Source organism: Chiloscyllium punctatum, chromosome 18 (genome assembly GCF_047496795.1).
Source record: "Chiloscyllium punctatum isolate Juve2018m chromosome 18, sChiPun1.3, whole genome shotgun sequence".
Taxonomy (NCBI): domain Eukaryota; kingdom Metazoa; phylum Chordata; class Chondrichthyes; order Orectolobiformes; family Hemiscylliidae; genus Chiloscyllium; species Chiloscyllium punctatum.
This window is the reverse complement of record NC_092756.1, coordinates 76,313,088-76,325,000: the sequence shown is the minus strand read 5'-3', so window position 1 is coordinate 76,325,000 and position 11,913 is coordinate 76,313,088. Positions and strand designations below refer to the sequence as shown.

The window sequence follows — 11,913 nt, the reverse complement described above, 5'->3', positions numbered from 1 at the left end:
CACCCCAGATGGGACTTGAACCCACAATCCCGGGCTTAGAAGGCCAGTGCCTTATCCATTAGGCCACTGGGGCCACATGTGTGTCGTTAAAATGGCAGCTTTTAAGTTTTGTTTTGCAAGAACACACTGACTGTGGCTCAGCCAGGACAGAGTCAGTGCCCTGAACTGAGGGGATTCTAAATCTCCTGGTTACATATGTTTTTCTCTTTACCGCCGCACTGCTACCTACCTGTGGTAGTGCATATATTTTCCCCAGCACCCATGTTGTGTGTGTGTAGGTGTGAGAAACAGGGAAAGACAACAGATGGACAAATCTTTATTCAATTCCCACCACCAGGAAGAAAGGAAACACCCGAGTGACCAGTGACAAGCATCAAAGGGCAATGCTGTGTGACCAAACAGTGAGGGGGAGGGCACTCTCTGAACAGCTCAAGGATGTTGGTAGACACTGCGTGCTCCTTCTCCAGGGACACCCGGGCTCGAACGTAACCATGGAAGAGGGTCAGGCAATCGGCCCTAACAACCAGTTTGGCCAGGCCCAGGAGCAGACCCACGAGGAGATCCTCTGACCAACCCTCCCCCCTCGGCACTGGGTGCCCAATGATGGGGAGTGTGGGGGCTGAAGTCCAACCAGAAACGGAGGAGAAGGTTTCCCAGAAAGCTCAAAAGGGAGTGCAAGCGCCCTGTTCCATGGACTCCACAGCACCACAGAACAAGCAGTTGGGCTGGGAGTCTGTGAACCACAACAATCTGCGGACTGCCGCGTGCAATACCCTCCACCCCAGATCCCCGTGAGAAAGGGGGAGGACTCCCATGTAGAGAGCCCTTCACTGAGTGTCGTATTTGAGGTTACGCACCTGGTGGAAAAAATACGTCGCCAGGGCACCCCGCCGAGGGGGAGGCTCAATGTAAAGGTATCGCTGCAAGGTCTGAAGGTGGAACGTCGCTACCTGGGTGTGAACGCACACCAGCGACTGACCGCCCCCCTCAATATGGAGACTCAGGACCTGCGCAGTGACCCAGTGCATCTTTTTGTCCCAGAAGAAGTGAACCAACATTCTCTGGATGTCAGTGACAAAACCAGGAGGAGGGACCAAAGTGACCAGCCGGTACCACAGCATGGCAGGCACCAGCTGGTTTATGACCAACACTCGACTCCTGTGAGACAGCACTCGGAGCAGTCCTGTCCAGAGGCCTAGGCGAGGTGAGACTTTGGCCTCCAGCTCCTGCCAGTTCCCCGGCCAGGATTCCTCAGCCGGGCTGAGGTAGACCCCCAGGTCGAGAAGATGGTGGTACTCCAGCTGAACCCCCGTAACTCCTCCGGCAGAGACTCCACCCGTCACGGACTGACCAGTCGTCTGGAATATTGGGCCCAGTTGATCCTGGTGGAAGAGGCCGCTGAGTACAAGGCCTGGCACTCACACATCCTCCACAAGAGGCACAGGAAAGGCTCCACGCACAGGGAATCCAGCTGGCCGGACAGGGGGCATCCTTGGCGTACTCCTCTCCCAAAGCGAAGGGGAAGTGCCATGGAGTCATTATCTTTAAAATTAATTGCACCTGCCTCCACTTGGTCCACATCCACACAAGCATTTCCTGTCATGTACCTGTCCAAATGTCTTTCTCATAGATTCCATACAGTGTGGAAACAGGCCATTTGGCCCAACAAGTCCACCCAGACTCACTCCCCTACAGGTCCTCCTGACAAATGTACCCAACCTTCACATCCCTGAACAGTCTGGGCAATTTTGCATGGCTAATTTACTTGTGGGAAGAAACTGGAGCACCTGGAGGAAACACACACAGACACAGGGAGAAAGTGCAAAATCCACACAAATTGTCACCAGAGGCTGAAATTGAACCTCGGTCCCTGGTGCTATGAGACAGCAGTGCTAACCACGGAGCCAACTTGGAAACTCTACAAAAATAGTCACCCAAGGGAGGAATCATAGCCAGGTCCCTGACACTGTGAGGCAGCAATGCTACCCACGGAGCCACCATGCCATCCCCAGGAGAATCTCAGCAGGTTTTCAGCCATTGTGACTGTGTTGTCTCTTTCAGACAATTCACCCCCCCATCCTGCAGATCCCCGAAAATCTTGAGCAAGAACATGTTGGGCACCACTTCCCATCAGCTGAAAGCAGACAAGGGGGATTTCTCCAAAGTCAATTAGAAATAACATTGACAGTGAACAAGCCATAAATAATCAGACACCCTAGATAGGACACAAACCCAAAAACTCCTGATATAGGAGACCAGTGCCTTATCCATTACGCCATTGGGGATATGCCCATCACGGTCAAATGGCAACCTTTAAATACTGAACCCTGCCCTGTCATATTGTTTTTTTCTGAGTTTTCTACTCTTACTGATTGTTTTTTACCCCTTCCATTTCATGCGAAATTGTCGGCTGCTTGATAAATTGATCTCGCCTCCCATTTGGCCCCAGACGGACATTTGAGAAATCACAGCCGGTCAGACAGTGTCCGAGGAGCAGGAGAGTCGACATTTTGAGCATAGGCCTGAGGAGATTGTGCTGGAAACATTGACTCCCCTGCTCCTCAGATGCCACCTGACCAGCTGTACTTTTCCAGCACCACACAGTTTGACTCTGATCTCTCACATCTGCAGTGCTCACTTTCTCCCAGTCGAGAAATCAACTCAACTCCAACTTTGCAGACCCACAGTTTGAGGCAAATGGAGCAGAAGGAAAAGGGCTCAATGTTATTGTGTGCAGCACTTTCAAGATATTTGCAGTTAGTGGGGAAGGAGGAAGTGGAGATGTTGCAAAAAGCTGCATTGAGGACAAATCAACAGAATCTTAGCGGGCATTCAGCCCATTGTGGCTGTGCTGTCTCTTTCAGACAATTCGCCCCAAGATCTCCCAAATCCCGGAATTACCTTGTGCAAGTTTCTATGTCACCTCATTTGCCATAATCTCAACGTAGGCACAGTGATTTTTAACAGAGTACTGTCGATGAAAAATTCAGTCAGCATGGATTGAGAGAAGTTGACATGGAATAAAAATCAGCAACAAAGCCCAGGCTTAAAAATCAAGCCCCCCAGATGGAACTTGAACCAACAATTACCAGCTTTGGGAAGCCAGGGCCTTATCCATTCGGCCCCTCAGGCTCCCACCTTGCACTCTCTGTTGAAAGTGTTGACCTCAAACGAGTGCGACAGCTGAGCATGTTCCAAGATCGAGGATGACATGTTGAGGGACACACTAAAGTATGGAGCAGCTGCTGTCAAGGTGTAACAGTTAAAGAACACTGTCTAAGGCCTTTCTGACCAGTTATGACATCGTCCCTTCATTTCTCAGACCCTCTTGGTGCCTCAGAATGAAGAGAAATCGTTTCCTGCCTCAGTAGAAAGATCTGCCCGAACTTGCGAGACCCCCCTTTGTGGAAGAGAACCAGCCCTATATTGGGACATTATGTTGCTAATGTTCATCTGGTTGATCAGTGGAAATTAAAAGCCATATCACACAACAGGCAGAGTCAATCTTTAGCTGAGTAGAAGTTCAGCAGAGAGAAACAGACTTACTTTGTGATAGAACAGGTAATTCCTGTCCCATTGATCTATTAACTGCAGGGAACTTTCAGATACGTGGTATCTTTAGAGCAATTAAATATCCTCCCAAGATATATGCTTTCACTCTCAACTGAAGATGTTATAACTTCAATGGCTAAGAGTATTAACCAATAAATCAATGCCAAGCCAGTTGAAGTATTACACTTGGCACATCATCATCACTGTAATTGCAGAATGCAGCATAACCTATTCCGTCTTCTAACCTACTGACAGCCTACTTTTCAGAAGTCTCCTTTCACGACTCTGAAAACAAATTAAAAGAAACCAATTAAACCAAATAAGCACTAATTAAAATGTCCCAGTCATTTAAAAAGGCTCTGTAACAAAAGTCAAAACCTCCCAAGAAAGCTGACACTTACAGAGTCACAGAGTTGGACAGATCCTTCGCTCCAACTCGTCCATGCCAACCAGATATCCGAAAGTTATCTCGTCCCACAAACCAGCATTTGGTCCATATCCCTCTGAAGCCCTCTTATTCATGTCCCCATCCAGCTGCCTTTTAAATGTTACAGAGTATTAGAGTTGTACAGCACGGAAACAGACCCTTTGGTCCAACTCGTCTATGCCGACCTGATATCCTGAATTAATCTAGTCCGACTTGCCAGCATTTGGCCCATATCCCTCTGAACCCACCCTGTTCATATACCCCCATCCCGATGCCTTTTAAATGTTTTGGAGGAGCCGGTGTTAGACTGGGGTGGACCAAGTTAAAAATCACACAACACCAGGTTATAGTCCAGCGGGTTTATTTGGAAGCACTAGCTTTCGAAGCGATGCTCCTTCACTGGGTGGTTGTCTTCACCTGATGAAGAAGCAGCGCTCTGAAAGCCAGTGCTTCCAAATAAACCTGTGGGATTATAACCTGGTGTTGTGTGACTTTTAACTTCTAAATGTTGTTATTGTACCAGCCTCCACCACTTCCTCTTGCAGTATGTTCCATATAAGCACCACCCTCTGCATGAAAAGGTTTCCCCTTAGGTTCCTTTTAAATTATTATTCCTCTCACCTTAAACCTTTTCCCCTCTGTTTTTGGACTCCCCCACCCTGGGGAAAAGACTGAAGCTATTCACCCTATCCATGTCCCTCATGATTTTATAAACCTCTATAAGGTCACCCTTCAGCCTCCGACACTCCAGAGAAAATAGCCTCAGTCGATTCATCCTCTCCCGATAGCACAAACCCTGTAACCATTGCAACACCCTTGTAAATCTTTTCTGAATGCTTGCAAGTTTTACAACATCTTTCTATAGCAGGGAAACCAGAATTGAATGCAGTATTCCAAAAGGTGGCCTAACCAATATCCTGTACAGCCACAACCCAACATCCCAATTCCTATACTCAATACACCGACTCATAAAGGCAAGTGGATCAAATGCCTTCTTCACTGTGCTATCTACCTGCAACTCCTTCTCTTCCTAATCTGTGTGTATGTGAGTTACAATAATCTTTTTGCATTCTGATATGAATAGATTCACTCTTTTGTTAATTCAACATATCCAGGTTTAATTGGCTACTTTTAAACACCAATTCAATTGGTTTGGGAGGAAGACATCCACAAGAAAGGGTCCCTTTTTAAATTAACCTGTTAGTGACCAACCAAGGATCCAGGTAAATAAAGAAAGGAAACCATTTCATCCCTGCTCACCTCGGAGCTTAACAATTTGGGGTATCTGTGTGGAACTGTGATAAAGTGGGGAACAATTCTCACACCAACCTCTCTTTGTAAGTGCTCCATGTATTTACGAAACAATGCCCTTCACCAGAACATCTCAGTGAGATATTTAACAGTCCATTTACATTAATCACTCCAAGGGCATGATCTACATTAAGAATATAAACAGTAAGTGTTGAAACTCTCAGGTTTGGAAGCATCTGCTGAAAAAAACAAAATGAATATTGCAAATTGAGAATTGTGTTTCTCTCCACGGATGCAACCTGAGCTGCATTTCATTATTGCCTGATTTTATTGCAGATTTCCAGCACTTGTGGTATTTAACTTGTATATAATTTTTTTACGTAAGGAGAATGGAGACTTGAAAACATTGAATGGGACTTTTGCTCATTAACCTCTTGGGAATTGTCTGCTATTGAATGATTTGATTCAGACTTTAGATAAGGTGCAATCATGACAAAGTCTGTGGGATTGTACTTATTATATATCAAGGAACAGCTCATCAAATAAGGCAATCCTCTGAAACATATGATTTCTCAAGTTTGGGGAGAAAGGTATAAAAGATAAGTATTAGATGGGGTGAGATCTGATCAACTTCAGAAAAACTTTGATCTGAAAACTACAATTCTACAGTGAAAGTGAAATATTGCGAAGTGTATGGTTAATTGTCGATGATATTTGTTCCTCCTTATTTAATTTCTATAAGTATCTGTAGAGTAACTTATAAACATATATTTGCGACCCATTGTTATGCATAATTTTGGTAATTTTATAATTTGCCATGACTTTCTCTTCACCTTATTCAAGGAGAGTGTTTATTACAGTGAGTGATACCACACAGTATTTCAATTGCACTGAATTGGTTTTGAAAGATAACTCAATAAATGCAGGTTGATGCTGTAGATGGTTCCTGTCGATATATTTTGTTGACCTGTTCAGACGTGTTATGTTGTTAAGTCTTAGGCAGAAAGAGGAAGAAGGTATAAGTAAGGTTCAAGAAACTGAAGACAGAAAGAGCCCTGGAGATAACAGGAATGAACTCAAACTCGGAAATAGAGATATTTGAAGGGACCATGCAACGTTTATGGAAAACAGGATTAAGGAACCTCCAAGGCATTTTACAGAGGGATAACAAGCAACAGGTCACCAGGGAAAGGGTATGTCTTCTCAGAGCAAAGGAGGGAATTTACACATGGAGCCGGAGGAAGTGGGTGAGGTTCTTCATGAATAAACTGCATTGGTATTTCCAAAGGATTTTGGGTAGTCCAAGATGGTGGACGGGAAAAGGTTGTGACTGTAAGAGCTGCCCCTTTTTTGAGGCATTTTAGGTGTTGGGGGTGATTTCCTCAAATTCCAGGAGCAGCAATTACTGTTTTATTATGCAACTTTGGAGAAAAGAAACCTCAAAACAACGGCACTTTTAAAAGGAAGAAAAACAGACAAAGAACGCGAGTACATGGTCAGGAGGGCGGGAGGGAAGAAACCTACACTGCTCACTGATATGGATAGGAAGGGTCGGGAGGGATATGGGCCCAGTGTGGGCGAATGGGACGTGATTAGATTAGGATATGTGGGCGGCATGGACGGGATGGACCGAAGGGTCTGTTTCCATGCTGTACATCTCTATGACTCTATGACATGGTGGATGGTGAGTCATGTATATTGATATTCTAGAGCATGTCAATATTAAAAAGGAGGTGTTGGGTGTTTTGAAAAGCATTAAGGTAGACAAGTCCCCAAGACCTGATGGAATCTATCATAGAATCCTGAGAGAGGCAGGTGTGGAAATTTTTACGGATTTGTACAAAATATTTGTATCCTTTATAGTCACAGGAGAATTCCCAGAGGACTGGAGAATACCCAATGTTGTTTCTTTCTTTAAGAATGGCAAAAAGAATAATTCAGGAAATTAAAGGCCAGATTGGCTTCCTGTTATTCATTGCTTGGACATCACTGTCTGTGCCTGGATGGTACCCTCTGGAAGTCACTCTGTAAAGATCTCCACCCCTCTACCTTGGGGTCTCAGGATCTCAAGGTGTTCCTCTCTTTGGCCAAGGTTTCGGTCCATGTGTAATGGTTTCCTGAATGTGGTTCCTGTGAAGTGCCTTGTGCCATGAAAAGGGATCCCTACATGCAGGCTGTAGTTGGGTTGAAGTGTTATGGAGAGCAGGCAGGAAAGTGGAGTTGAGGCCGAGATGAGATCAGCCATGATCGTGTGGAATGACAAAGCAGGCTCGAGGAGCTGAATTGCCGAATTTTTAAGATCTTCGGAACAAAACCAAAGACAGAGCTATCAATTGCCTGGGTGTCTAACATGGTATCTCACCTCAGATGCATCATGAAGAGGGTGTCCATGTTCAAAGCCAGGGGTTGTGAGTTCATATCCCATTTGGGCTGTTATGTTTTTAAACATGAACTCTGATCAGCACCCTGTGTCTGTTTGATCTCAATTCCAGTTAATAAGGGGAGATGGTGGTGCAGTGCTAGACCTGGAGTAGGAATCCAGAACACCAAGTTCATGGTGTAGGGGAGATGGACTGTAATCCCACCATACAAGGTGGTGAAATCTCAGCTCAGGAGGAGCTTTGTCTGATGGTAACCATATTTTGCTATTGAGGTTTGTTAGGAAGCTAACTGGTTCCATATTCTCCTTTCAGGAAGAAAACCTGGTGAGACTACAGACCCACAGCAATGTGGTTGACTCACCCTCTGGGCAATAAACACTGGCCTAGTCAGAAACATATCGCATTCCTTCCCTGTAGCTCGGTCACAATCCTGGAACACCCTCCATTGATTCATTGTAGGTTTACCTCCAACAAATGGTCAAAAATCACCCCACACCAGGTTATAGTCCAACAGGTTTATTTGAAAACATGAGCTTTCGGAGCATTGCTCCTTCATCAGGTGTAATGAGAGAGGAGGCATCAGACACAGAATGTATAAGTAAAATATCAAAGGGTCATACAAGTGATGCGAATGTATTGAACAAATCCAAAATGGCCGACTCCCTCCTGTTAAATCTTCAATCAGTTCGAAAGGAGATACAGGCAGCACATGGATTGCAGTGGTTCAAAAAGATAGCTCCCAATCACCTTTCAGGGGAAACTAGGGAGAGGCAATAAATGTTGATCTAGCCAGCAATGTTCACGCCCTAGAAATGAATAAAAACAATCCCACAATGGAATAAACCGCCAGGGGAAAAGTCATAGTGTGATGACTTGAAAACATCAAGCCCCAACTTTGGATGGTTTCTATTGTTATGTTTTACATTATCATCCAAAACGCACCAGTCATTGACATAAAGGTTATGGTTTGGAGGAGCAGTTGTTAGACTGGGGCGGACAACGTTACAAATCACACAGCACCAGGTTATAGTCCAACAGGTTTATTGGGTAACACTAGCTTTCGAAGAGCTGCTTCTTCATCAGGTGGTTGTGGAGCAGGATTGTAAAACACTGAAGTTTTAGCAACAGGATTGCAGTGTCATGGCATGTAATATTAAACAAATTGAGCTGAAGTCTTTCATCTTTTAGAATGATCATGTTAGTTTCAGTTCCTTGTTATGTACATCCCAGACCTTTGTTAAAGTTACATTCTCAAGAGAGTTTTAACAATCAGTGCCATCTCAGCTCAGATAATGCATTGAAGATGTGAGGTTAAAATCTGTCTGTGTTCGGTCAGACTGATTCTATTTCTAAAGTGGCATTTACAGAATCTTACATAGTTTTATGCAGTTTTTGAGCAAAACAAAACATAATTCTGATCGTACAAATTCACCCCACAAACGTACATGTGTGTGCGTGCAGGGGAGACCGAGTGAGTGTGTGCATTTGGGTGTGCGTGGTAGGGGGCGATGGTGTGAGTGTCTGTGAGAGTGTGTGTATGTGTATGTGTTTGAGTGTAATGGGGTATACATCTGTGAGAAGGTGTGTGTGTGGGTGTGAGTGTGGGAGTGTGTATGTGTATTGTGTGACAGGATGAGTGTGTGTGTGTGTATGTGTGAGTGTGGGAGCGTGTATGTGTATTGTGTGACAGGATGAGTGTGTGTGTGTGTGTGTGTGTGTGTGTGTGTAGTGCAGTGGGGTCCCCGGTAGTGTGACATGAACCCAAGGTCCCAGTTGAGGCCATCCTCATGGGTACCAAACGTGGTTATCAGCCTCTGCTCGGCCACTTTTCGTTGTAGCCTGTCCCAAAGTCCACCTTGGTGGATAGTTACCTGAAGGATCGAGGTTGAAAGTCCCTGATCGTTGAAGTGATCTCCGACTGGGAGGGAACACCTCTGTTTGGTGATTGTTACGCGGTGCCCATTCATCTGTTGCCGTAGCCTCTGCTCGGTCTCGCCAATGTACCATACATTGGGCATCCTTCCCTGCAGCGTATGAGATAGACAACATTGTCCAAGTCACATGAGTACCTGCCGCGTACATGGTGGGAGATGTCCCCATGTGTAATGGCGGTATCCATGGCGACACTCTGACACGTTTTACAGTGTCTGCTGTGACAGGGTTGTTTGGTGTTGTCCTGAAGGCCGGGCAGTTTGCTGTGAACAATGGTCTGTTTAAGGTTTGGTGGGTGTTTAAAGGTGAGAAGTGGAGGGGTGGGGAAGGTCTTGGCGAGGTGCTCATCCTCATCGATAATGTGTTGCAGGCTGTGGAGAATGTGACGTAGTTTCTCAGCTCCTGGTAAGTACTGGACAATGAAGGGTACCCTGTTGGTTGCAGCTCGTGTCTGTCTCCTGAGGAGGTCATTGCAGTTTCTCCCTGGGGCATGTCAGAACTGGCGATTGATGAGTTAAGCATCGTATCACATCCTTATCAGGGCATCCTTGTGTACTTCCCAGTGCCCCTCACATTCCCCCCTCACCTGAACAGATCCTGTGTAAGTGTACGGCTTGTACAGAGGGGACGGCTGTTTTAATATGTTGAGGGTGGGTTTGTGGTTGAGTGAGATGCTGTGGTGTCCATCCTTGATGGAGATGCATGTGTCCAAGAATGAGACAGATACTAAACAGGAGTCCATGGTGAGTTTGATGCTGGGATGAAACTCGTGAAATGTTGGTGAACATAAACGTTGGGAGAGTGCAGCATTGTTCTGACATGAACACAACCAAGGTTGAGGGGATCAATTCTCCTGACATGGCCCCAGAAGCACGTGTTGTCCCAGTGACCTAACAGCTCCATCTCTGATCTTCTAAGCTACTGCCTGTGGTTTACATCCCTTCTGGGGATACTTTCAATTTAAACATTCTCTCCAATTAAAACCCTCTCACTGCATTATCTCCATTCAAATTAAGTTAATCTCTGACCTAATGTCTTTAAAAATCTGCATGGCTGCTTTGTGATCATGGAATTAAAACATTACCAAGTCAGTTTGATACATGTGGCAACAAACGTTTGATGAACTGGAGCAAAAGGGAGTGGAATTAATTTCTCAGCTCTCCCAAAGAGACAGCATAGACATGATGGGCTTCAGTATATGCAGTCACTTTCGAAGATTCATTGATCTGAAATTAAACAGTCAAATGTCTGTTTCCCCACAGTCGCCTCATCTGTTGTTCGTTTCCTCACTGATGCAGGAATTAGCATTGACCCATTTGTTCTTGTCTTTCTGGGACCATTCCTTCAATGTTGGCTGTACAAACATTGAGCTTGCTTGACCCCTATACTGTCCTGTTGGTATTTAACAGGAAAAAATGCAGGTGAAATAAAGTTATTCCAAACTCAATAATTTATATTTACATTGAATGAGTTGGACCAAGATAACAGTGACCCTAAAGGTGGAAGATTCATTGAAAATAATTGGTTTGCAAGTAATGATAGACACAGTGAAAAGTTTTTTCTTGTGAGCAACACAGGCAGCTCACAGAGTTCAGTAACATAGATAAGTAAATAATAGGGAAACAGCAGCAGGAACAACAACACAGGTCCAGGCGAATACTAAGAGTTTGTGAGACCGTTCAGTATTCTAACAACAGTAGGGTAGAAACTGTTTCAAAACCGGTTTGTGCGTGTGTTCAGGCTTCTGTACCTTCTCCCCGATGGTAGAGGTTGTAGAAAAACATTGCCAGGGTGGGATGGATCTTTGAGAATGCTGGAGACCTTTCCTTGACAGTGGGCCTGGGAGATGGATTCTATAGATGGGAGGTTGGCCTTTGTGATTGTCTGGGCCGAGTTCACCACTCTCTGTAACCGTCTCCAATCTTGAATGGTACAGTTGCCAAACCAGGTAGTGATACATCCAGACAGAATGCTGTCGATGGTGCACCTATAAACGTTGGCAGGGGTTTTTGCTGTCAGTAATATCCGATGTTCTGGAGGGATCAGTGTTGAAGGGTTGGTTGGTTGATGAGAGTGTGATGAGGGCTGGCTTCCAAAAGCAACCTCTCTATCCGCACTCTCAGGGATCTCGTCCCCATCCAGAAACAGCAGCCACTTGATCACCACCTTCAACATTCAATCCTGCAGATCCTCGAAAATCTTGTGCAAGATCATGTTGGTGACCACTGAGCATCAACTGAATGCAGAGATGGGGATTTTTCCAAAATAGATTGGAAATAAAGGATAAACCACAGAAACACCCCAGGTGGGAATTAAACCCACAATCCCTGGCTTAGGAGGCCAGTGCCTCATCCATTAGGCCACTGGGGC

General features: G+C 45.3%; 2 non-coding genes across 2 annotated transcripts; both read right to left on the bottom strand.

Moving 5' to 3' along the window:
- Positions 1-73, bottom strand: trnar-ucu (transfer RNA arginine (anticodon UCU)). Its single transcript has one exon. It is a non-coding gene; the product is annotated as a tRNA-Arg (tRNA).
- An 11,767-nt stretch (positions 74-11,840) lies between these two features.
- Positions 11,841-11,913, bottom strand: trnar-ccu (transfer RNA arginine (anticodon CCU)). Its single transcript has one exon. It is a non-coding gene; the product is annotated as a tRNA-Arg (tRNA).